The 24,055-nt window shown below is 40.6% G+C and overlaps 1 protein-coding gene across 1 annotated transcript in view; it reads left to right on the forward strand.

Moving 5' to 3' along the window:
- The first annotated feature begins 478 nt into the window (after positions 1–478).
- nol4lb (nucleolar protein 4-like b) overlaps positions 479–24,055 on the forward strand; it is an 80,478-nt gene continuing 56,901 nt past the window's right edge. Inside the window, exon 1 of the mRNA XM_010789418.1 lies at positions 479–586. The gene's annotated coding sequence lies outside the window, so the exon portion shown is untranslated. The remainder of the gene's footprint in view (positions 587–24,055) is intronic.

Genomic DNA, 24,055 nt, shown 5'->3' on the forward strand with positions numbered 1-24,055 from the left:
CATTAAGTCTAATAGAGTGGCCTCATTGTTCCTCTCTCTTTCTCTTCTGTGTATACTTTTCAAATATTAACATCTATTGAACAGGTCTACCTTATGCTTTAATAAGAAAAAAATATGTGTCTTTGGGGAACACATATGTGTGGAAGCCATTTTTGAGAAAACTGTGTGGTCTTCTAATTAAGGATTTCATCGTTTTTCCTTTAAAAGCATTATTGTTCTTGGTTATATTTTCAGAAATACATTTATTTCTCTACTTTCTAATGGAAACTGACATCTGGGTGTGCAGTACGGTCCATCTTTCTCCCTCTCTATCTCTCTCCCTCTCCCTCTGTGATGTCAGCAGCCGTGGCCCCGCCCCCCTTGGGTTGCCACAGAGAGTCTTGAGGGTCCTGTTGTGTGCTCTCACTCCCTCCCTTCACACATACAGCAGGTTATAATGTCCGTTTCAAATAAACACTAAAGAAAAACCGGAGTGCGAATGAATAAACAATTAAACCAAACAGCGACAGCAAGAAAACACAAGATTGTGGAAAAAACGCGGGTGCTGGTGGTCGACTTTAATGTTTGAAATCTTGCACAAGTGAAGGTAAGAAGGCATTTTCTGATTGTGTTTTATTTTATTTTATTATGTCTGTGTATACCGCGAGTGCTGCTCCACTCTGTGCCCTGCATGCTGGTGCTGAGTGCCCGCAGTGGAGGAGACACCGTGCTGCCGCTGGTGCCGCTGGACCCTCTGACAGGCTGTCAATTATCGAACCGAGCTAAATATAAGTGATATTGCACAGGTTTTCGCCACCGTGACACGCTTTGAATGTGGTTAAGTTGCCGGCTGGAGCTCCTCACTAAGTTATATTGTGTTGTTGTCATTGCTTCCCCTGCACCGGCTCCGTGCCTCACCGCCTGCTGCTCGTTAAAGCCCCGACGCTGCTCCCCGTGTGTGGATCATTGTGCGGCTACAGCAGGCCGCTCCGTCCTGCGACAGTATGATTATCATTATCATTCATGGCCGTGTTTCTGCTGTAATGCGGAGTGCAGGAGGCCAGCGTGCTCCTGACAGCCGCACATTGTTCTGGGGCTGCACGTGCGCGCGCGCGCGCCTTGAACGTCTGTCTGTGCGTGAGTAAGTGGTGACCGTGCGCGTGTGTTTACATATATCTGAGTGTCGTGTGTGTGTGTGGGTGATGCGGAATGACCAAGCACACGCACACTGTGAGGAACAATCGGTGGCGCGTGCCAAGCATTGAAACAGTGTCCTCTCATTTGAATGGACCATTGTGACGTGTGCTGGTTGGGCAGCATATGAGAAACAAAAACAATGTTAAACAGAGGTTTAGTTGTATCTGTCTGTCCGTTATTCCCAGTTGAAAAATAATATATGCCTAGAGTGGTCAACTTGAATGGGCAGAAACATTAGGGGAATGCTTATAAGCATGTGAACAGGATGACACATATTTTCTGTCAGAATGTATTGCATAGGGGATTGTGAAACCTGTGTAACTATTTCTAGTTGTATTCATTTATCACACACCACCTGACACCTTGCTGCTCCTGGTTCATGTAAAGATTGTGAATACAGTCTCTTTTCTTTCACTGTGTGATAACTACAGGAATTTTAATAGCACTGCGTCATAAAGTCCACATAGCTGAAGGTGTTGTTTCATGATCCACTGCTACTGTCAATGAGAGACCCTCCGCAGGCAGGTCAGACGTCAGGGATGGAGCAGCAGCACAGGTGCTGATTAAAATTCAGTGCCTTGCATAAGGGCCCTCGAGTAGACATCATCCAGCTGAAGGATGGACTCTTTGCACAGATGTGCTTACAGCAAGTTGAAGTATACTGTACACAGTGCAGGTTTCCATGGCAACGTCTTACAGGAAACAGTTTTTCAGCTGTCCAAAGTTGCCATATGTTGTTTGAAAACCTAGTTTTCAACTTTGTCACTGCAAGAAGAAAATGAGTGTTCTGGTGGCAGCGTTTTAAAGTTATGAATTGGTTTAATGTTCAGATATTTATCTTCTTCCTGCTGGACACAGCAATGGGTATGAACACAAGGAACTGAATAAAGCTGTAGGGTCTACTTTCTGTGAGGAGGAGAGGCCTACACTGAGATTGAAATATGCTCATACCTTATCAAATATCCAGAGGAGCTGCAACGATTAGTTGACAAAATGATTGGTTGATCGACCCAAACAATTATTGGGAATAATTTGATAAATGCTATCTAATAATCTATGTAATCAACTTTTGCATGCAAATGTTGCACATAATGCTGTTTTCAGCTTCTCGAATATGTACTTCTCTCTGTTCTATTTCTTATTATAGTGAATATCTTTGGGTTTTGGAATGACAAATCAAGACATTTAACTCACGAACATTGATATTTTCAGTTGAATGTGTGTATTTTACATTTGATCAATCAATAACTTAATCGTCAGAAAGCTGTAACCTATAACCTTTTTTATTATTGTAATTAACATATCTTGGGGCTATTATGGGGGATACGTGGAAATAAAAAAAAAGGTATTGTGCATTGAGGTTACATGTATGTTATATGTAGCATATTGGTTGCAGTCTAAGGGTTACGGTTATCTCAGGTCTAACCCCCTCCCCAAGCCTTCTGCCAGGGGACGTTAGGACTAGAGCCTCTTCCAGGATAAATCCTTCTGTGAGGGCCTGCTTAGCTCCTCTCTGCTCCAAAATAACTCCAGTTTTCCGACCTGACCTGCATGTGCTGGGCAGGAGGGTAGGGGAGGAAGGATAGCCTGTCTACTAATCCCCTCTTCCCCCTCATCCCCTCCCTCTGCCTTCTGGATGAGTTGGGTCCCTTTATTTCTGGAGTCTGTTGAACCTTGGGAAGGCTCCAGATTTGTGTCCTTACCCTTTATTGTTCGTTTCCATTTGTGAGATGCCTGCCTGTTTTCTTGCTGTGTTCTTTAGAGGTCATGAGGGTCAGACACCTGCCTTTGTTTTGTCGCCTTCTTACTTTAGTGAGATTTGACATAGATGGACACAGAGGCAGGACATTAAGCTGAGTACAACATGGATACACCAATATTTTGTGATTTGCTCATAAACCACCAAGTCTCTTGCCATTCCTTGAATTTGTCTGATGTTTTGGCGTGGGCACCTTACAGCAGATATTACCAATTTTCGTTGTCTCGACAGTTTAATGTTTTTGTGTAACATTTTGTGTAAATGACCCTTCTTGTTATTCTTTGGATATTTTCAAATTGCAATTTTAGGACAGTCACATGTTCTAATAAACACGCTGTATGCTGTTTTGTAGCTGGCAGGGTAAAGTCTTTTTAATGTCCAGTCCAAATGATTCTAACAATTGCATTCTCACATAAAGCTCCTTGTCCTTATGTCTACATAGTTTCAGTGTTAGCTAATAGCTATAGCTGGTTTTTACTGTTAGGAATGCCTTACTGACTTTCTAGGAATGTATTCCTCTGATTCCTCTGTGCATGTCTATCCTCCCTGTCAACGTCTTTCTGGATAAACCCATCAGTTTTTTATTTTTGACTATCTCTACGTTTTTTTTCTTTCTGTCGCTTATATATTTGTATGTTCATACATGTCTTTCTACAAGAAATCTGTATTTCTTCCAAAGTGGATTTCTAAGTGTTTTCTGCTAAACCACCATTCATGTTGTCTCGATTCAGTTCTAGCATGAGAAAGCACTTCAATTTGCTTTTAACAATAACCCTGTCGAGCTCCTCCTGCGGCAGCTCACAGTGAAGGAGGCAGCATGTCTCCGGCTGTAGCTTTTGTGAAATGTCTTTGTAGAGAGTGGACGGCTGCAGTGAGCACTGCCGTCTTGCATTGTTGCATTTTAACTCAAGACATTTGTATGATAACCATCCTAAATCCACCCTGTCAACATTTCCACGTGATGATGTGAAGTATACAGTGGTCAGTGTCACAAGCAGAATCAATCTACAAGACCATTATATGTGGAGGAATTTGGAGTGAAATTGTCAGAGGGACATTCATGACTAATGTGATGACATTAGTACATGCTGACCATGATGCTGACGCACATCAGAGAGGGATACATTAGTGGTACTGTCATACATTATAGGCATGGTCGACTATACTTATCATTCTTAATAAATATATATACTGTATATGTCCAGTAACACTTTTGATCCGCCTTCAGACAGAAAAAAAGATAGATTTTTTTTCTATTTCTTTATATGTTTGGAAAATAGTCTTTGGTCCATTGATGCGTTTTAGACATAGATGAATGCATGCTAGAGTAGCAAATAGCAATATATAACATCATACCATTGCCAATGAAACTGCTCTGGGTTTAAACATTATTATTTTGTATCACAAAGAGCAAAGACATGTTACTAAAGTCTTAGCTATTTTGTGAGAGACCAATGAAGCCTTGAGATCAAAAGTTGATATGTGTACTCCTCTGCAGATGAGTCCCCAAGCAAAACGCCTCATTTAAGCTGAGACCCTTTAAGGTGTTATTATACAGCAAGTGTGAGCGGCAAAGGAAGCAGGAGCAGAGAATAGAAAACATTTTAACCTGCTGGACTTGATGCATCCGTAGAGATTATTTTGGTAATGTTTCCTTCTTCAAACATTGTTCGTTGAAGGGAGAAAACGTTCAATAATTTTCGTTTTAGTTTCTGGCCATCATTAATTATGTGATTTTTATCTGACAAAAACATGGCTTTCGATCTCTTTGGTGTGCTATCTGTTTCAGAGTGTTTACAAAAACAACATTTTTCTTTTTTGCGTTAGTTCTGTACCGGTTTAGATCTTGGCCAAAGACAGTTACTTTTAGTTTATGTTTGATATGTGGTGGGGTCCGGGACATTTGGCAGCTTTATGCTGTGAAAGTCTCTTCGTCTACTTGGCACACCTACTCAGCCCATTGTGTGCTAACTCTCAGTGTTTGATTTGTAATGCCTGGGGCAGAGTGTAGCTCCATGCCCTTATAGTGGAACCATAAAACAAGGAGAGGTCGAGCGAAACACTTGTGAATGTAAATCCATTGCAGGTTGGATTTAAGTTACATGTTTTGACCCATTTCAGTTGCGTGACATATGAAGGCACAGTCAGGAAACTTTCTGAATATTTGTGGAGTTTTCTTGACATTTGGATCTACTTCCTCCCACATCAGCATGGAGTAGTCTCACCTGTACAATGATTGATGTATTATGGAAACATTTTGAAGGATGAAAAGACAAATGTGTTCTTCTCAGTTGTTTATTATGTCTCTTCTCTTTCCACCCTCGTATTTAAAGTGTTCAAAGCGCCCTGTAGTTTCTTTGTTTTTGCCATCGCAGTTTGATTTCCTTTCTTCCTCTCGATAATTCATTTTATTTGTTTAAAGGTCCCATGTCATGGCCATTTCTACTGATCATAATTCATTTTTGAGGTATACTAGCCAATAGATTTATATTGTACAATTTTCCAAACTCACATTGGTTTCTCATACAGCATCTCTGTATAGTATGTGTATTCACTCTCTGTCCTAAACGGCTTGTTGGAGCTCCTGCCCCCCCCTCCCTGTGAGCCCAGTGGCCGTCTGCGAGACAGCGAGACACAGCGAAACCCAGCCCGGAACACACATACACCCGCAGCCTGGCTGGGAGTTTGTGTGTGTGCCCAGGCTGAGTTCCGCGGTGTCTCGCCGACCCCACACCAGTAAGCCAGCTCACACTGTCCCGCTCCTCGCAGCAGCGAGCCTCGCAACGTCCCCCAGAGTGTGTGTGTGTGTGTGTGTGTGAGGAAGTCCACGGATTGGTCCAAAGTTAACGTAACGGCTCCGCGGACGTTACGTTACGTCACTATACCCAAATACGTCACCATACCCAAGAAGTAAACAATGGAAAAAGACAAATCCCCAACGAGGCGTTCGGGGGCAGCATAGACAGGTATTTTCTGTGTTAGAGTTTTACTCGCTACAGGGTGTACTTTGAGGGTTTTTGACTCTGCAGACCGTTTACATGCAGAAAAACCTTCATAACACACAAGGGGACGGGTAAGAACCGGAAAAGCATGACATGGGACCTTTAATAAAAGCTGAACAAAAGCTAAACCTTCAGGCAGACGTGGGCGTTAATGTTGAAAGAGGTGGGGTTTTGTTCAACTGTTCACAGGTTTAAAGTATTTTAGAGTTCACAGCAAAGTCTCGGAGGATAAAACCATTCCGCAGCTCTGTGTTAAAAAAAAGTGAAAATATTGTTTTGCTCAAGTCACTTCACAGTTTAGTTTGAGCATGAACATGTTTCAGTTATGACTGTGGTTTTGAATTCGACATACACACTGATACACGTATCTCATTATGTACTATATGTTGCCTTTGGTTGTAGCACAAAGTTGGAATATCATTTGTGGTGTTAGTCACTTGCCTAATCAGGGAGCAGTTCCTAAGATTATGTAACGTTATTAGCTGTGAATATTTTAGTAGGTGGAGCAAGGCTCTAAAGCCCCTGAAAACTTGGTTTGGAATCCTAAATGCTTCTTATGTTAGTGTTGTGTGTGTGGTTTCAATACATGTATTTACCCGGAAACATGAACAAACAGTCCAACAGCTTCCATCAGATTCTGACTCAAATGTTTTAAGGAGAAATATTGCTATCATTTTCAGGCTCATACCTGTTTACACTTTTTGTGTGAAAAAAACTGATATTTTGGTCTGTTTGGTTTAAGTGTTTGGTCAGGGAATGACTGCAATGCACTGCACTTTCTCTCTTTCTCCGTCTATTTTTATAACTGTGACACCACAACCTTACTGAAGCCCTGACGGCTTGTTAAAGTTCACGGTTTACTGAAAACGGGCTGTTGGCATTTCTTGTGCAATGACCGTTTTGATACCTTTGCTGTATTTATAAACCTGATTGAAAATGAAAAAAAGACATGGAAATCTCACTTTTCACGATATGGAAACTTTAAATCCTAAATGGAGCATAGTCTTTCTTGATATGACATCGTTTCCAGCTAAGCCTCGCCCATTTTAGACCAGTGTGAGGAGCAAACACACTGCAATACTAAAGCTTTTCTAACTGATTCATCAAATTGTTCATCATTGTATACAATACATCATTCAGTTATGAAAACAGCGCCTTCAAAACAGACAGTGATCATCTTCCAGCAGATAACCCAAGTTGTCTTATAATAGCATCCTCAGGAGAAAATGGTCAATTATAAATTATTTCGATGTTATTCTACAGTGGATAACACAGGAAACGTTCCCATGTAATTACCTCGGCTGTTTGTCGCAGACTACTGCTGCCTGGCGGCCATGCTGCTGTGTGTGCTCAGTGCTCAACCACTGGAACCAGAGAGTCCCTTCAGAGATCAGCTTTATAATACATCTGGAGCTGAACCCGTCTCCTCTACTGTGCCCTCAAGCCTACACACCCTCCAACTCTCTTCCTCTTCCGCCAGACGAGTATCTCTCTTCTACGACTTCTAATAATATGAACTGATAGCCGGATTTGTACATGAGGGATCCTGGCTGTAGTAAAGATGGACAGCTCAATATGGCAACTGTTGATCTTTCCAGTCTGGAAGTCTAGAAGCAATTTAGTTGCTTTGAAATAAATGACACATAAGGAAAATGATTGCTATAATTTCACTCACAGAGAGATATGGGTCAATTTGTTAGGGTGTTTTGTGCTTTGGCAATTAAAACAATAAATCTGAATCCTTAGATTGAAGAGATGATACATTAACAACTGTTTAAGAGTCAGTTGAGTTTTGCCCACTACAGCTCTTAATAAGTCTAAAGCTCTTAAAGATAAATGGATCCAGCCACACAAATGGCCAAATTAGTTTAGTATAGCACTTCCTGATCCTTCCCAACTGTCAAAATGAAACACAGTGTTAAACAAAACTTTGTGAAGAGAGCAATGAGAAGTGTTAAAAGAACTGCAGGAACTCAATGGATGCAGGTTAAAGCATCATTTTGTATCAGTTCCCATGGTATTTGGCAGTGCTATGTATGAATAGTGCACATGTTAGCCTCTGTTGTTGGTTGGAAGATGGAGGTCCCTGGTTTAAAGTAATATTTCAGGTAGTGATGACTGGCAGCAGCTCTCTGGTGTTGCGTATGTGTTGCAGGGTGAAACTAGCCTGGTCCAGCGGTGACCTTTGCCTGGACTAATCCATGCTATGTTTCCCTAGGATTGCTTCCTGCAGGGGAAAGGGGTTAATCGTCATGCTTGGGGCAGATTTGTGACTGACTGGATTAAGTGGGGCTCAGAGTGTCGGACACTCCGCTAATCTCTGGTATCCATGCCTCTTCTGGCTTCTGGGGAGGGGCTGAGTGCCTGGCTGACTTCTCTGGCCCACTGATGAGATGGCTGGCTGACTGACTTATTTCCTGATTCCCCAAGTCAACGACTGATCCAACGATGATGGAGCGGTTGAGTTTTGGACAGCTGACCAATGAGAACCGCTGAAAGAATATGCACTTTGTTTTGTCCTTAGGTTGAGCCTGATGTACTCTGTACTCCACATTGGCCTTTTTATGAAGACATATTTGTAGTGTCAGTGTTGATTTAACCCTTTACAACAGTTCCCACTCCCTTTTCCCACTTTGTGAGTCAATGATTAGCTGTGAGCGCTGAGTGATTCAAGCCCCCAGTGCAGGAATGAACCTGACTTTTTGTGTGGCGTTGCAGCTCCACGACCTCCTTAGTTTTACGTTATTAGTCATTATTGAAGTGCTGAAGGTGTGTGTTGAATTCATCGTCACACATGTTGATCTTTCTGCAGTTATTAATCACTGCTTGAGCCAAAAGCAACTGACGGGTGCAAAGTTGTTTAGTTCTCTGTATTATTGGCTGTTCTAGTAACCCTTTTTAGATTACAAGAATGGCAATATGATATTATTTAGCCTTCTTTTACCTGCTACCGAGCATAGAAACATAAACAGGATACATTAAAAGGTTGTAGAAGGCAACATGTTTGTTTCTGACAGGAAGTACGGTATATCATATTACAGCACTGATACAAAAACCACAAATCACAAACTGAGGCAAAGGCTTCCATGTTGGATTATCTCAGTCTGTAAAAAGCATTTCCTAACATGTTCACATTCCATGTTTTTCTTCAGAAGGAAAATAAGCCCAGATATCTGAAATAGTACCAACAGAAAAAGCCGACTAGAATTGAGATAATAGTATATATTTGATATGTCTGCAAAGAGGAAACAACCCATGTTTTTATGCCCATTCAGAAGCTGTTTTGAAAATGGCAGCTTGTGGGTTTTGAGTTGATTCAAAATACACAGTAACCTCTTCACAATACGGAGAAGTAACACTGATAACACCCTGGCCGCTGTATGGATTATACTTTGTTACTGTACATCGTCTGGTCAGTCAGTTACCATGGTGACAATTCAGAATGCTGTCGATCCAGGTAGAGACACATGCAATATGTAACCGTACTGCCTCTGTCCATTTTGCCTGCAGCCTCACATCAGTTTTTTAGTTCTGCTTGTCTGTCTGAGCATAACATTGTGAAATTGTCATTCACTCCTGCTTTTCACTCTCTGTGCAATTTAACACTTCAGCATGTGTCAGCCCTTCAACCAGATGGAAAAACCGGCATTTGAGCCGCCAGAGATGCAGACTAAAAGCCAGTCACCCAACACAAGCACTGTTCCTCAATTTCTTTTAAGGAGATTAACTATTTAGTCTGTACGGTGTCTTAAAGTAGTGAAGAAGGCCCACCACAAGTACCCAGAGCCCACTCTATTAAATATATAATGATATAAAGGTCAGAAAAGCAGCAAATCGTCAGATTTCACAAGCTAAAACCAGAGATACTTCATTCTAAATGTATTGCATTCTCTATCTCTCAGGCAGAATTAATTAATTACGAGTATTAACCACAGATATTTTCTAAACAATGGCCATTTTTTAAATAGCCTATACGTAGTTCCAGCAATATGTTTGCTTTTTCTTCTTTTGGATATTCCCCAGATTCAATCAGTTGGCAGATTCTCTTTGGGTTGGTATGTGAGCAAAAATAACTGCCACATTTGACTTTAGACACTACAGTGATCTTAAGCCTGCACTGCTGTTCTTCTTTTCACCCAGCACCTCGCCGCTGCCTGAAAATAACCAGCAGCATCTTGTGGTTGGAGATTTTGTTGTTCTATCTGTGTGTGTTGTGTGCCTTGTGCTCCTGGACAGTGAGGGAGTTGCACCTTTGAAACCATCAGATCTTTAAAACCAGAATTCACAGAGCATTGAGAATCTGACCAAATGAGCTCTGTGGAGAGATGGTATGTTCATAGCCTGCAGCTACTAACTCACACACACACACACACACACACACACACACACACACACACACACACACACACACACACACACACACACACACACACACACACCACACACTAGCACACATTTCAGTACACACACAGACGCCAGGAGGCTTTTATATCCACATGAAGACACACCCCCAGGCTAGGAGATGAATGACCATCCTCTCAGATGTGTTTCAGGATTGCAGGTTAACACAATTAAGTACAAACTATTTGGAGTTACTTGTATTTAACTTGAGTATTTCCATGTTATACTACATTATACTTCTACCCCACTCTCAAAGCCAATAGTGTACTCTTGCTTTGCTGGCTTTTACGAAAAATAAAAACACAATCGGCTAAATAATGTATTTAAAACCGTCTTGGATAAGCTCAAAAATGCATCGTCCAAAAGCCACAAGCAGAGCTGTTTTTAAGCTCTGGATAGTGTGTTCATATGATGAATTTATGATTATGTGAGTTATTGTATAAGGAAGAAAAATGCAGCATATACATTAATGCAGCAGCAAAAAGGATCTAAATAGATGTCGGGAGCTCCTCCTCTGACATCCTGATAAACCCTTTGACCTGTAAAATTAGATTTTGGTTACTCCAAGTAGATTTGATTTCACGGTAATAAGCAGAAAGAGGAAGGGAAAGATGGAGGGTTATATTTATAACTCTGTCCCCGGATCTGGGACTTTTTTTATTGGTGATCATATGCCTCTCAATATATCAAATCATGTTTACTTTTTTAAAATTGGTTTCTGATAACTTAAACTAAATTAGACTGGCAATAAAATATTTGTTCATTCCCCTTTTTGCACGTAAGTGGAAATGATGTAATGTCACTCACCACCACAGTTGTAGCGATGCTGAGATATCAGTAGTCGTGCAGAACAGCAAACATTACGAGGGAATGGGAGATTTTAACATGAATTATTACCAAAACTTGACTGAAAGTAAATATCGAAAGTTGCATTCCTAAAATATACAGTTTTTAAAAAACGTATTATTGTGTAAATGTGCTGAGTTCAGACATACACAAGCAATGAAAGAAGAATTAAATAGAAAACATTTTATCATGTCAATTATTGTGTATATATATATATATATATTAGGGCCGGGACTCGATTAAAAAAATTAATCTAATTAATTACAGGCTTTGTAATTAATTAATCGCAATTAATCGCATTTTTAATCGCATATAAATATTTGACCTGAGAACAGTGAGAAGCAATTTTTTTCACATGGATTTTAGTATACCATTGAATAATGACTGAATACATAAGCTTAAGCAACAAAACATTGTTTATTTTTTTCAAGGAGGTTCTTAACCAAGACCAACAGAAAAGTGCAATTTTTGCCATAAAGTGTAGCAATAGCATATTTAGGAATATAGTACATTTCAGAGATTCAGGTAGCCTATAGGTAGGTAGACCTTCTGTAAACTATAACACTTTGTTTTTTAAGTAAAACACAATACTTTCAAGTACATTCAGAACATTGGAAACCCTGACTATTAGAAAACATCTCTCTGTTGCTTCAGAGGCCATAACAGACTTTGTTGATTTACCAACAGTTGATTTAAAAAATCTAATACATTTCAGTCCAACTCTCTCAATAACCTTGGCCAAAACAATAAACAGTTCAACATAAAGTGCCAGTTGCACCAACAACGTAATAAATAGTTCAACATAAAGTGTACCATTTAAAATAAAATAAAAAAGTGCCAGTGATTGACCTCAATCCCTCCTATTCTTCCAATATCCTGATGAAAAATAAAATCTCTCTGTTGCATAGGCCACTGTTTGATCAACGCGAATTGGGTGTGGGTCCTTGTACTCCGAGTCGGGCTAACGTCCACGCTAGCTTCCACGCTAGCTGCTATATGTTTTGCATTGAGGTGATACTTGAGGCTTGATGTGCTGCGGTGATATGCGAATTCCTTTTTGCATAATTTGCAAACAACCGTGCTCTTATTGACGCTTCCATCCGTCCGTTTTTTAAAACAAAATGTCCCATTCACGGGGCCAACCAAAGCGGTCTCATCAGCTTCTTCGTTCACGTTTGACTATTGTTCACTGTGGTTTGTTGTTGTCTGAAGTCATGAACGTTAGTTCGTGCTCCAGTATAATCGGTACCCCTGAAACTCATCCAGTGAGAAACGTTCCGCGGTACAAAAATAAGTGCGATTAAAATGCGTTAATTTTTGTGTAATTAATTAATCTTAATTAACGCGTTAAAGTCCCGGCCCTAATATATATATATAATATAAAATGTTATCGAATTGAGTAATATAATATGTTTACTTATTATAATATGATGGGCTAATGTTAGGAGAAAGTATACCATGAAAGAGCTGCTGGCTTCAACCTTCAGTTAATATTGATTTATATTAGACGCTCCACACACACACACACACACACACACACACACACACACACACACACACACACACTGTGCTTATCTAATATCAAGACAAGGTCAGTAGGTCTGTGTGGAGATGAGTCGAACAGCGATTCTCTCAGCTGTGTGTGTGTGTGTGTGTGTGTGTGTGTGTGTGTGTGTGTGTGTGTGTGTGTGTGTGTGTGTGTGTGTGTGTGGTGTCCTGCTGTCTGTGGTTATATTTCTGGCCTGCACTTCCTTGTAACTTGGAAAGATAAGATTTACTGTGGGTTTAGAGTTGAGATTTAATTTACGATGAGACATTTCTTATTTATTGCATGAAAAAAGAGTGGATTGAATTTTCTGAATGTTTGGAGTTTCCTTTAGTTTGTTCCGATCCAGGGAGTACAGTAGGCCTTTAACTCTGTTGCGTTTCGTTTGTGGTTTTATCCCCAAGATGTGTGTTTTTTATGTTTATAACTACTTGAGTCAGTATTTGATTGTTATCCTGAGCATAATGGACTTGACTCTTGTCTTCTTCGGTGATATACATACTGGACACGTGAAGAAAAGTATAAATCCAAGCATTAGTACAACCTCAAATTTGGCTTTGATTTAATGTTTCTAATATTCATCTCCTGATACCACAAACTCCTGTGTTTTGTTGTTTTCCTTGAAATGTTCTGGGCGCCTTGAAAAAGGACGGATGTATATGGTTGTTAATTTTTCTTCACATATAATGCAGAGTTCATATCCGATCTGTGGTAGATGCAGATTCATTTTTGACTCTTGTGTGCTTTTTTGCTCACATTTTTTCTTAAATATGATTAATAGCAGATTTCCTATTTACACTTGCAGCACTTACGGACATTGTTCTTCATCAGGAGTTGTGTTTTTGTCACCTGATGATTGTACGTAAGACCAATGCTTACTCTCTGTTAGCTCTGTTTTTATGTCTTCCTGTCTTTAGCTACTTAATACTCCACTAAGTTTCCTAACTAGTCTTTAAATGTGTGTGTTTGATGCTGATCAGTCAGTGTTGATGAGTGGCTTTTTGCAGCTTTTTCTCTAAAAACAACACAAAGAGATTAAACCAGAACAGTAAAGTTGTAGGGTCAGAAAGAAAAAAGGAACTGAAACGCGCTTCTGAACTCAGAGAGATGGCATCTGGCCCTATGTTTGATGAGATGAAGCTATCGAGGTGTGTGTGTGTGTGTGTGTGTGTGTGTGTGTGTGTGTGTGTGTGTGTGTGTGTGTGTGTGTGTGTGTGTGTGTGTGTGTGTGTGTGTGTGTGTGTGTGTGCGCGTGCGTGCGCAGGATAACACACAGTCAACAGCAGGCGGGATAACTGATTATACTGTATATCAGTTCTGTTTCTCTCTTTTCTTTACTGGAGGGTGGTTACACAGCCTAGACATAAGGATGGAGATCAGTCAAAACAGGAAGTGGAGAAGTGTGAGAAGAACCATCCAGTGTGGGAAATCCAAAACAACTTCTGCCCCCACTGTCTGAAGGCAAATGATTATATAAAATCTTAATGGTCATAGCCTTGCTTTTCTTAATGTTGTTAAAGCAACAGTGTGTTTGTGAGTTTGAGACCAAAATAAGCTTAAGTCAGTAATACTTAAACTTGTACCGTAGATCTACAAATTATTGAAATATTGTGGAACCATCAGTGTTTCTAAAACTCTTCCAGTCATGTGACCAGTCACGGTCATCCTCCTGAACCCTCTTCCTCCCTGTCTCTGTTCAATGAAGGTCAGTGGCAGCTTATTGGTTGTGGGCGGCCATCTCCTCTGCACTGCATACTGTACATGGCTTTTTATAACCTGACAGACAGACAGACAGACAAACGGACAGACAGACAGACAGACAGACAGACAGACAGACAGACAGACCCCAGCATGCTGATGCTGACAGACAGTCTTTATAGCTGTCTGTCTGCCTTCACAGGCTTTCGTTCTTCAGATTTGCTCACTGTTTTGCCCTCTCACTGTTTATCAAACCGTCTTGTTGAATCACCGTCCGCTTCATTGCCTTTGTCTGCACGTTACCAATGGTGCTGCATCGTGTATTCTTAGTGTATGTGTGTGTTTCAGTGGTGATACCCCCCACCCTTTCACAGACACACACCTCTTCCTCATGGCTGGTCGTCTCAGCAATCAATATTCTGCAGTGGAGCTTCTGGGCCTGCTCCCTGTTAATCCTTGCAGCATGGAAGTGTGTGTGTGTGTGTGTGTGTGTGCCTGTGCCGCTTCCCTCTTATCAATATCTTCACCTCTCCCTCCGTTCAGAAATGATCCTCTCCTCTTCCCTCCAGCCCTCATCGATCTCTGTGAGAGACGGATGCAATCAGAAGGAAGACGTTGTCGTTGGACTGCATACCGAGCGGCTGTCATGCCGACTGAATGGCAGTTAGCGTCTTACATTTTCCCGCATTTAAATCAAGTATAGCTCACATTGAAGTGGGAAGGTGTTTTTTTAAGCATGTCATGGCTGTTTGTTACAGCTTGTAGCTGTTTTTTTTTTAAAGACTTGTGTACCTGATTGAAATCCAAATCAATGTGCTTGTGGTTTTCTGTTCTCCATGTGTGGGCGTCGGTTTCCTCCACATAGGTGTGAGTGTGAATGGTTGTGCGTTTGGAGTGGGCGAAATGTAACTCACGTTTATTGTGATATTGTAACATTTTAGAGCAATCAATTGAAAAACTGTTGATGTATGAATTAAAAATATGCCTTCAGCACTTCAGCTCATTGATTTGCAATATTGCTCACAATGGGCTTTATACACACAGAGAGAGATAGTATAGATATAAATAACATAGCATAAAACTGTATCACTAAATCTCTGACAGGGATTTTTATGGGCTTGCAATGTATCGCCCAACCTTGTCTGTCTGCACACGTCCATGCATCCCATAAATAATATGCATTGCTTTGCTGGTTTCCTTGGCGTTCTGTTGTTGGAGCTGTGATGAAGTTCTTTACCATGTTAAGGTTCTGGTTAATAAAGGGATTATTTGACATTTATGGAAATGCGTGTTCACTCTCTGGTAGAGAATTGGATGAGAAGATGGATACAGCTCGCATGTCAGTCTGTCATGTCAGGGCTTAGAACGTTACCAGAACGTTGTGTAAAAAAGTTCAATTCATAATTTGACAAGGGTTGTGCAGGACTTGGCTCGGAGCAGTAACTTCCGGGAGTCTCCCCCTGAATGTTTCCTGCTCAGAGCCAAGACATAATGTGGCACACAACCAACTGTAATAAGGCCAAGGGTTGCTTTCACACTTTAGTTTTTGTTCTGATTATAGAAGCAAGATATGACTGTTGCTGTTAGTCAGCTTTAGAGATGCTTATGTGTAGATGTTGTCACCTTTGGACAGAGCTAATTTAGACATGCTAACCAGCTACTAGCTTTAAGGAAAGTAACACAGTTTTCCAGACGACAAATAAGTGGTTTTCCCACAATATTGACATTTTCTTTTCATTTTCACTGCTCATACAGACATCACATGGTGGTTGATGATGTCATGGTGCTGAATATTGTTGTCCCTTTGACTCTGGATGTCCTCAACCATTGTCACATTACAGCATTACCCTGCGATGTATGCCTATCACATCGGTTTACTATTGAGGGCTACAGTCTAATCTCTGATAAAGGATCCATGTTTGAAGTCCTTCCTGGATTTATGGGTATTCAAATCACTATGACTTTGAATATTTTGACTCTGTTTTTATTCGGTAAGCTGCGCTAAGTCTTCCCTATCCTTATACTGTTTCTTGTATTTATACTGATATCATTTAGACGAAGATAAATCTTTGGATCAAAAAAAGATTGGAACGAATGTTTTGTTTTTGATATACTATTGTGATTAATGGTCATAAATACGATTTTAAGTGGTGACAAGCAAGATTGGGAGACACTAATTATGGATACAGAAACATTAGAACACTATATATGTGGATGTTGATATATTTGTATTTAATGCATATACTGTAATTGTTTTATGTAATTATATTCACATGTCAAGTTCACACACACACACACACACACACACACACACACACACACACACACACACACACACACACACACACACGTGATTCAGCCCTGCTGCCAATTTGTCCCAACAACCAATCACAGCAGCTTTCAGGTGTGATGCTGGTGAAGGTGAAGAGTGCAGTGATCCCTGTGACGGCGTTGACCATGGTGACCACGAGTTTCTTTTTCTCCTTCGCCATTTAAACGAATCAGATTCCCACTGATTCAAAATCATTATGATTGACAGTCAACCTGGAGCAGCTTCCATGGAAACCAACAACATGATTGCAGGAGAGTCAAAGAAAGGCGGAGAGCAGGAATGTTTCGTACTTCTGATGCGTGCCGAATAAAAACATCAGAGTGCTGCAGCGAGAGAGCTGTGAGGGTGTAGTTGGGAGAAGGTGTAGGTGGGGGAGGAGCTGAGAGGAGGGAGAGCTTGAGGGGGAGGAGGTGGCAGGATGATGTGGAGTGAGGAGAGGGCAGCAGAAGATTGGGATGGAGTTGGTAGGGTAAAGGGATGGGGGTAGACGAGGGGGAAGGGAGGCAGTAATAAAGCGAGATAAATGAGGAAGTGGAGGAGTGATGGGTGGGGGAGGTAGGGAGGTGGAAGGGTGCCAATTTGACAGCAAAAGGGAGGCTTCAGGGTCCAGCTCTGCACCACTACTCCTTCTAAAACAAAGAGAACAAAGAGGCTCCCCTCACACACACACACTCATTTATGTGGGGGGAGAAATGTCTACCTTAATTGATTTTCTTAATGATATTCATTTTACAATGCTGCACTGAGGACTGGGATCAGGTTGAGAGTTTGAATAGCAAACATCACTCAAACATATGGGATGCATTTCCTTTAGTCCTTCATGCGGGAAAAACTGGAGAGAAGTTTGTCCAAATTATTATTTTATTATAATCTTTGAAAACAGATGGTGTGCATTAAAAGTTGAACATGCTATGCTATTTAAAAATAATAAAACTAAAGGTGTTTCATTAAGACACAAGTAACATGTCGAATATCTGGTTTAGTCCAAAATAAATCCAAATGACACCATTCTCTTACTAAACTGATTATCAATCCATATCAAATCTGTCAACTCGTTAAATGGTCAAGGTTACGGTTGGTTATCTTCTGTTCCATCTTCCCAAATTTGAGATGTACTTCTTGTCTGATCTGACAAAACAAGACACGAGACATCACCTTAAGCTCCTGGAAACTGTTATTGCATTTTATTTACATTTATTTAGCACATTTTATCGACGATACAAATTATCAAAGAAATCCTTTCATTACATTAAATGAATCAATACACCTTTATCTGACCCCGGAGGATAAAGTGAAGTTATTTCAAGTTAAGTGACAAATGAAATGATTTACTGTATTTAATCAGGGGCTCTGTGCCTTTATTGCATTATTGCGTTCGCCCACAGTAATCACTGTTGGCCGATTTGTTACTGCTCAGTGACTCTCTGCCGCTCTGAGGAGCCTCTCTGGTTCAACACCGTCTCTCTGTGTTTAATTTGTGTTGGCAAAGAGAATCCACGGCCCCTCCGGTGGAAGTTAACGTGTGGGTGGAACAAGTTAGAAAGCTTATTACTTTTGACAGAACTAATCTTCACATAAGTTTGAATGACTCTATAGGGGGAAAAGGGTAATGTTTAAGTCTGGAGAAATCTACAAATAACCTGAAATGTATCCCATCAACACATGATTACATTCATATAATATTAAGTTATATGGCTGCTTTGACTTTCTTAAAGTTACTACAAAAGGTAAACAGTTTGAACAATGATAACTTTTGAGGCTACGTGACTGAACGTTGGGATATAAAGGTTGTTTCTTTAAAGGAAAATCACTTTATTTACTAGATGTTTCTCACCTTGATCTCAGTTCTTTTCCAAACCTTTTATTTTCGTTAAGGTTTTATTTCAATAGTGCACCCCTCCCCTCTCATTGTCTTTAGTGTTGATGTGTGGATGACATCAGAGAGGATGTGATGGGGGAGGAGAGCCGAAGAGAAATGCATGAACAAAGAGAGGATTGGAGTTTAGAAAGAAGAAGAGCTATCTGGGAGGAGGTGATTGTGAAGGAAGGAGATGGGAGAAGGAAAGGTGCGAATGGAAAAGAGAGGAGATCGGAGGGAAAGAAAAAAGATTCCCTTCCGTCTGTCCGGTGGCTAACCTGATTAGCTTAGCATCACCATACGACCAGATCCGGCTGTCCTGCTCTGGAAACACAAGCAATAATCAATACACTTCTATACTCAGTTACAGATATTACAAATGCTAACGCACTGCCTTATAGTCATACAAATAATTCTAGCAAATACACTGCAAGGATTTCCAACCGATTGTACTTCTGCAACTGTCAAGAAAGTCAAAAGTAACTCACCTAAATGAAGACATGTTAAGACATATAGCCTCATTACTGTGTTAAGGAAGAAAATAAACACATTTTAGGAATGTAATTTCACCTTGACCTATAAATATAATGTTTAACCCTCTCCCCACTAACCTCAACAATACATGCTTTGTTTGAGAGGGCAAACAAACTAGTCAACAATTATGAAAAAAAAGTAATCGGCCCAAAAATGGTTGAGGAGTCCATCCACTGCTATCCCATTTTTAGTGGTAGTGTTGTAGAGTTCATGTGTCACTATGTCTTGTATAAAATATGTGTTTCCCCTTATATCATGTGTAGTGTTAAATATCTTTGTGACAATAACTTTGTGACAGGTGTAGAAAAACATGAAGCCTTTTCATTTTCGTGTAAATCTGTTTGAATGTGCAGAAATCAGAGGTTAAGGTAATTGAAGCGCCGGGACACGGTGCTGAGCCTGTTTGTATACAAAGCTTCAGTCTGAGTCACTCTGTACCCAACAGCTGCTCTTCATCCCATATTCAATTTCTTCTCCTAATCTTTTGTTTTCCTCTTCTGCTCCAGTGTACACAACTTCAGCTGTTCCCTTTCATAACCAGAGCTGACATTTCCCATCATCTTCTACTTGTTTCCGCTTGTTTCTTCATTTGCAGTTTTCTCCATCTGTTGTCGCACTCTTCACTTTTCCAAAGAGTCTCACCTCTTGCCTTTTCTTGATTGTCCTCCTCTTCTCCTCCCTGCTGTTCCTCCCTTGTCTCCCTCATCTTCTTTCCCTCCTGAGAGAAAATACCATGTGCAGCATGTAGGGGTTTGTCCCAAATCACAACTTAAACATTATTTACAATTTTATTTACAATGCTGCTCCTCCTCCTCCTTCTATTGGCTTCCCTATTTCTGATTCACCTCTCACCTCCACTCTGTTAAAAATAGACAATCAAGGAGAGAGTCTGTTAATTATTTATCTCGGCTGCACTTTACTGCTTTGCACCTCTCATAATCCTCAGAGCAGTCGTCATCCTCATCCTCATCATCATCATCATCACTGTCTGTGAGCTGTGGCTCCTATAGCCGAGGGCAACGGACTGAAAACAGCTGAGTTTGTATAGAGTTTCAGGAGGAGAACTTTATTTACTACGTCACTTGGAAATCTTTAATATTGAATACTTTTGAAAAGTAATAATGTTTCAAGTTTTTCATCCATGTTTCATTGTATGCCCACTTTCAAACATCATTAAATCTTGTGAAAATGCAGTAGGAATAGATATTTTTGGGGAAATATATAAAAGTCAACGACAAATCATTTAACAGTGTAGGTTTAACACTTAAAGGGATGAACTCGCAGAGAAATACCTCCTGACTTTGCAGCTTTACAAGGTTTCATAGTGAGTTTTTACCCACAACTGTTCTGGGCACTCTCATACAGTCGTTTTCAGAGAAACAGCTGTAAAAAGCTTCTGTATAGTACCTGCTTAGCAGCAAACAGCAGACTGACATAGTTGAAGGCTAACTGGTGAATATGGTGGAGCATTTACCAGCCGAAGGGACAGTTCATTCCCTCTGGAGTGGGTGGAGACCAAAAACAGAGCTTATAGAGAGTTAATATTGGTCAAACATTCGGCATTCGGCCCAAAAATGTATTCCAAATGAATGATTATGCTACTGCTGTACGTGTCAATAAGTAACTTTGCTAAAAACGTCACTATTTTAACTTAAAAGGTGATCATTTGGTAATATTTTATTCACTAATTATCTGCTTATAAAGAGTGGACACTGCATGTCTGAGATAGATAAAAGGAAACTAAGCAAACATTTTTTCAACCACTTACCTCCAAACTTTTTTACTGCATCGGTTTGACGAGTGTTTCTCTGCATACAGTGTGTTCTGTAATTGATTCTCTTAAGATATAGACAAAGAGAGACAAAAGTGATATTGAGTGTTATCTAATTGCTTCAAGCCCCGTTTATGTGTTAATCTATCAGAGGCACGCTGCTGTTCATCCGTATGCAGATTAGCACAGGTCATTACTGAGAGCATTAATAAATAACACACACACACACACACACACACACACACACACACACACACACACACACACACACACACACACAAAAGACACACACACAAAAGACACAAGCTGACTGGGTGAAAATGGAGACGAGGAGGAGAAACAGAAGAGGGGAAAGTCTGCCTCGGAGAGCACATTTCTGCTGATAAGATGTTGTTGTAGCACTTTATTGAACAGGTGATATTTCACAATGCTCAATATTTTAGTTGTATCACTGATTTATTGTTTGCTTTTTGGCTCAAGAAGGAACATTTGATATCAAGCCTGTGATATTTTTAGATTTGCTATTCCACATTTTTCTTATCGTCAGTAAATCTCACGAACATCCGATCCATCTGGGACTCACAGCTCACAAATGTATTAGTATTAATGCACACTAAAGAAATAGTGTATTCGTTGGGGAATATTTAATCCACATTTGGTACTTTAGTGAGTATTTTGTGTCAGCATGACGCTGTATGTGGGAGTCAACATAATCTACAGTGTGTGTGTTCATGAAGTAACATGTCGTGTTCTTATGGATGTCGATTGATTTAACAGATTTTGGATAACAATGGAGCTCTATGGCACAGAGGAGTAGATACCTGAGGCCGTTGAATTCATTGGTTGTTTTGGGTTTTTTCAGAAGATTTCTCATCAACAGCCTTGTCCTTTAACATGTCGATGATAAATAATAGAATGATTTGTTACTTATTTGTTCATCGACATGTTTTCATAAAAAAAAAAAAGAGACTTGCAATGATACATTTGTGTGCACTGGTGGAACATGTAATTCCCCTTAGACAAACAAATTAATCATTTATAAACATGTTTGACTTTTGTTACATTTAAAGTAATAAAGAAAGTCAAAATAAAATTGAAATTGATCTCAAATTGTAGAAACAGAGCAACTTCGTCCTCAGGGGATAAAGAAGTTCTGCACCACGAACACAGCTAACAGTCCCATCATATAGATGAAAGCAAGCAGCCAACCAATCCTACCATAAATTCCCTTAGGAGCTGTCTAAACATTCCCACCATTAAACCATAAAATCCTCCACTTCTTATCCATTTGCTAATCCACCGTCACACCCTAACCCTAACCCCACCTTTTACCTTTCTGGAATGCCAATGCTAAACATGTCTTTGTTACACACATACACAATTAAAAACACATTTTTGTCATTTTACTTTGTTTCCAGGTATTGCTCCTATTTGACAAATGCGTTCTTGTTATTTACTTTCGATCAGGTGACTTACCTTCAATGTGACAAGAGAACTTTACAATACCAAGACATGTGTCTACATTCATAGAAACTGGTTTCTGGTCAGAGCAAAAGAAAAGAGCGGTTCGGTTTCACAGCACCACCTAAGAAGAGCCTCCTCGTGTCCTCATCAGCGCTCTTTTTCCAAGAGCTTTTATGTAAAGTGAAGTCGGACAGATTTACCATTAGATAGCTTCCAGAGTCTAATACTAATCCTCTGTTCTTCAGTCCTCCAGCACCACGACAAAGAGATGTACACTAACCAGTTATTATAGCATTGAGATTATATGGTAATTGAAAATGAGGTAATGTGGGCTGGCGATGATAGTAATTGAAAAGGAATTAAGAGTAGATTAAAATAAGGTCTCATTTGATCATTTGTCAGAGTTGATTCATGTCCCGGGCTGTGGTGAATTACCAGCCTAGGAATAGTCTCCGAGCTGATTAACATGCCGAGCCCTTAATTCACAAAATCGCTCTCAAACTTGCGTATCCGTAACCGGCTGGAATGTGAGCCCTGGAAATCTTGGTTTTTCCCTTTTCTCCCCTCCTGGAATTACATTTAGCTATGAGGCGGTATTATCCCACAGTGCTAATGCCTGGAGCCGCTTTCTTTCTTTCCTCTACATCAGGCATATTCAACTGGCGGCCCGCGGGCCAGATGCGGCCCAGAACCAACTTCCGAGTGGCCCAGCCTCCCGTAGCCAAATTCCTACACTAGTACAGACCATGAACGCAACACTCCGCGTTGCATAGAAACCACCAAACCACAACGCAGCACGTTTTTTGAAAGTGCATCTAGTGGTGCTAGTAACGGTGGTCCTATGATAGCAACTCTAAAACATGTCTCTCTCAACTCTGAAGCGTAAACAGAGACAAAACGGTCATTGATCTTGTGGAGCAGATCCAAGTCAAGCTGGACCTTTTCGCGACCGACTTGAGCACGGGTCGGATGCTGCATTTTCCGACGCTCCCCAAACACATCACATCTCCGGCACAAATCACGGATGTGATGACAGATTTCATTGCGAGGTTGAAAGATAACTTTGCCGGTCGATTGGATGGACTTGCTCTGCCCACAGAGGTGATGGGCTTTGCCAGAGACCCCTTCACTGTTGCAATAGAGGGGGACGTATCAACCAGACAAGGGGAAATATACACTGGAACTAGCTCCAGCCGGAGTCCCGGAGCTAGCCCACTGCGTTAGGTCCGGGCGATGAGTCTCTTTAGAGAGGTGGTACGAACCTGGTGATAAAAGAGTGCCAATTTCTATTCTATTTCTATTGGCTGGGCGAATTGCAAACCACGCCCCGTTAGACTCTGAATTTTTTTTGTTAGGCATCCATTTTTTTCCTCGCTACAAAACCACATCCACACCTGAGCGAGTAGTTTTTTTGTACTTTAAAGTACAGTTATGACCACACGTACTACAACACCGGAGCGGTGGAATGATGAGGAAGTGTCGGCGCTTCTGGCAATTTACTCTGAGGACGGGATGCAGCAGCTTCTTACAGAAAGCAGTTCCCAACTACCAAACTAGTTTTGTAGCGATGTTCGCAAAAGACTACTTGTAGCGGCGTGATGCCGTTATTGTTATGTCTTGACTGCAATAAAACAAACAAACTAGGCGAAGACTTTATTTATTTGTGTC

Source organism: Notothenia coriiceps, unplaced genomic scaffold (assembly GCF_000735185.1).
Source record: "Notothenia coriiceps isolate Sejong01 unplaced genomic scaffold, NC01 NC01_scaffold00032812, whole genome shotgun sequence".
NCBI lineage: Eukaryota > Metazoa > Chordata > Actinopteri > Perciformes > Nototheniidae > Notothenia > Notothenia coriiceps.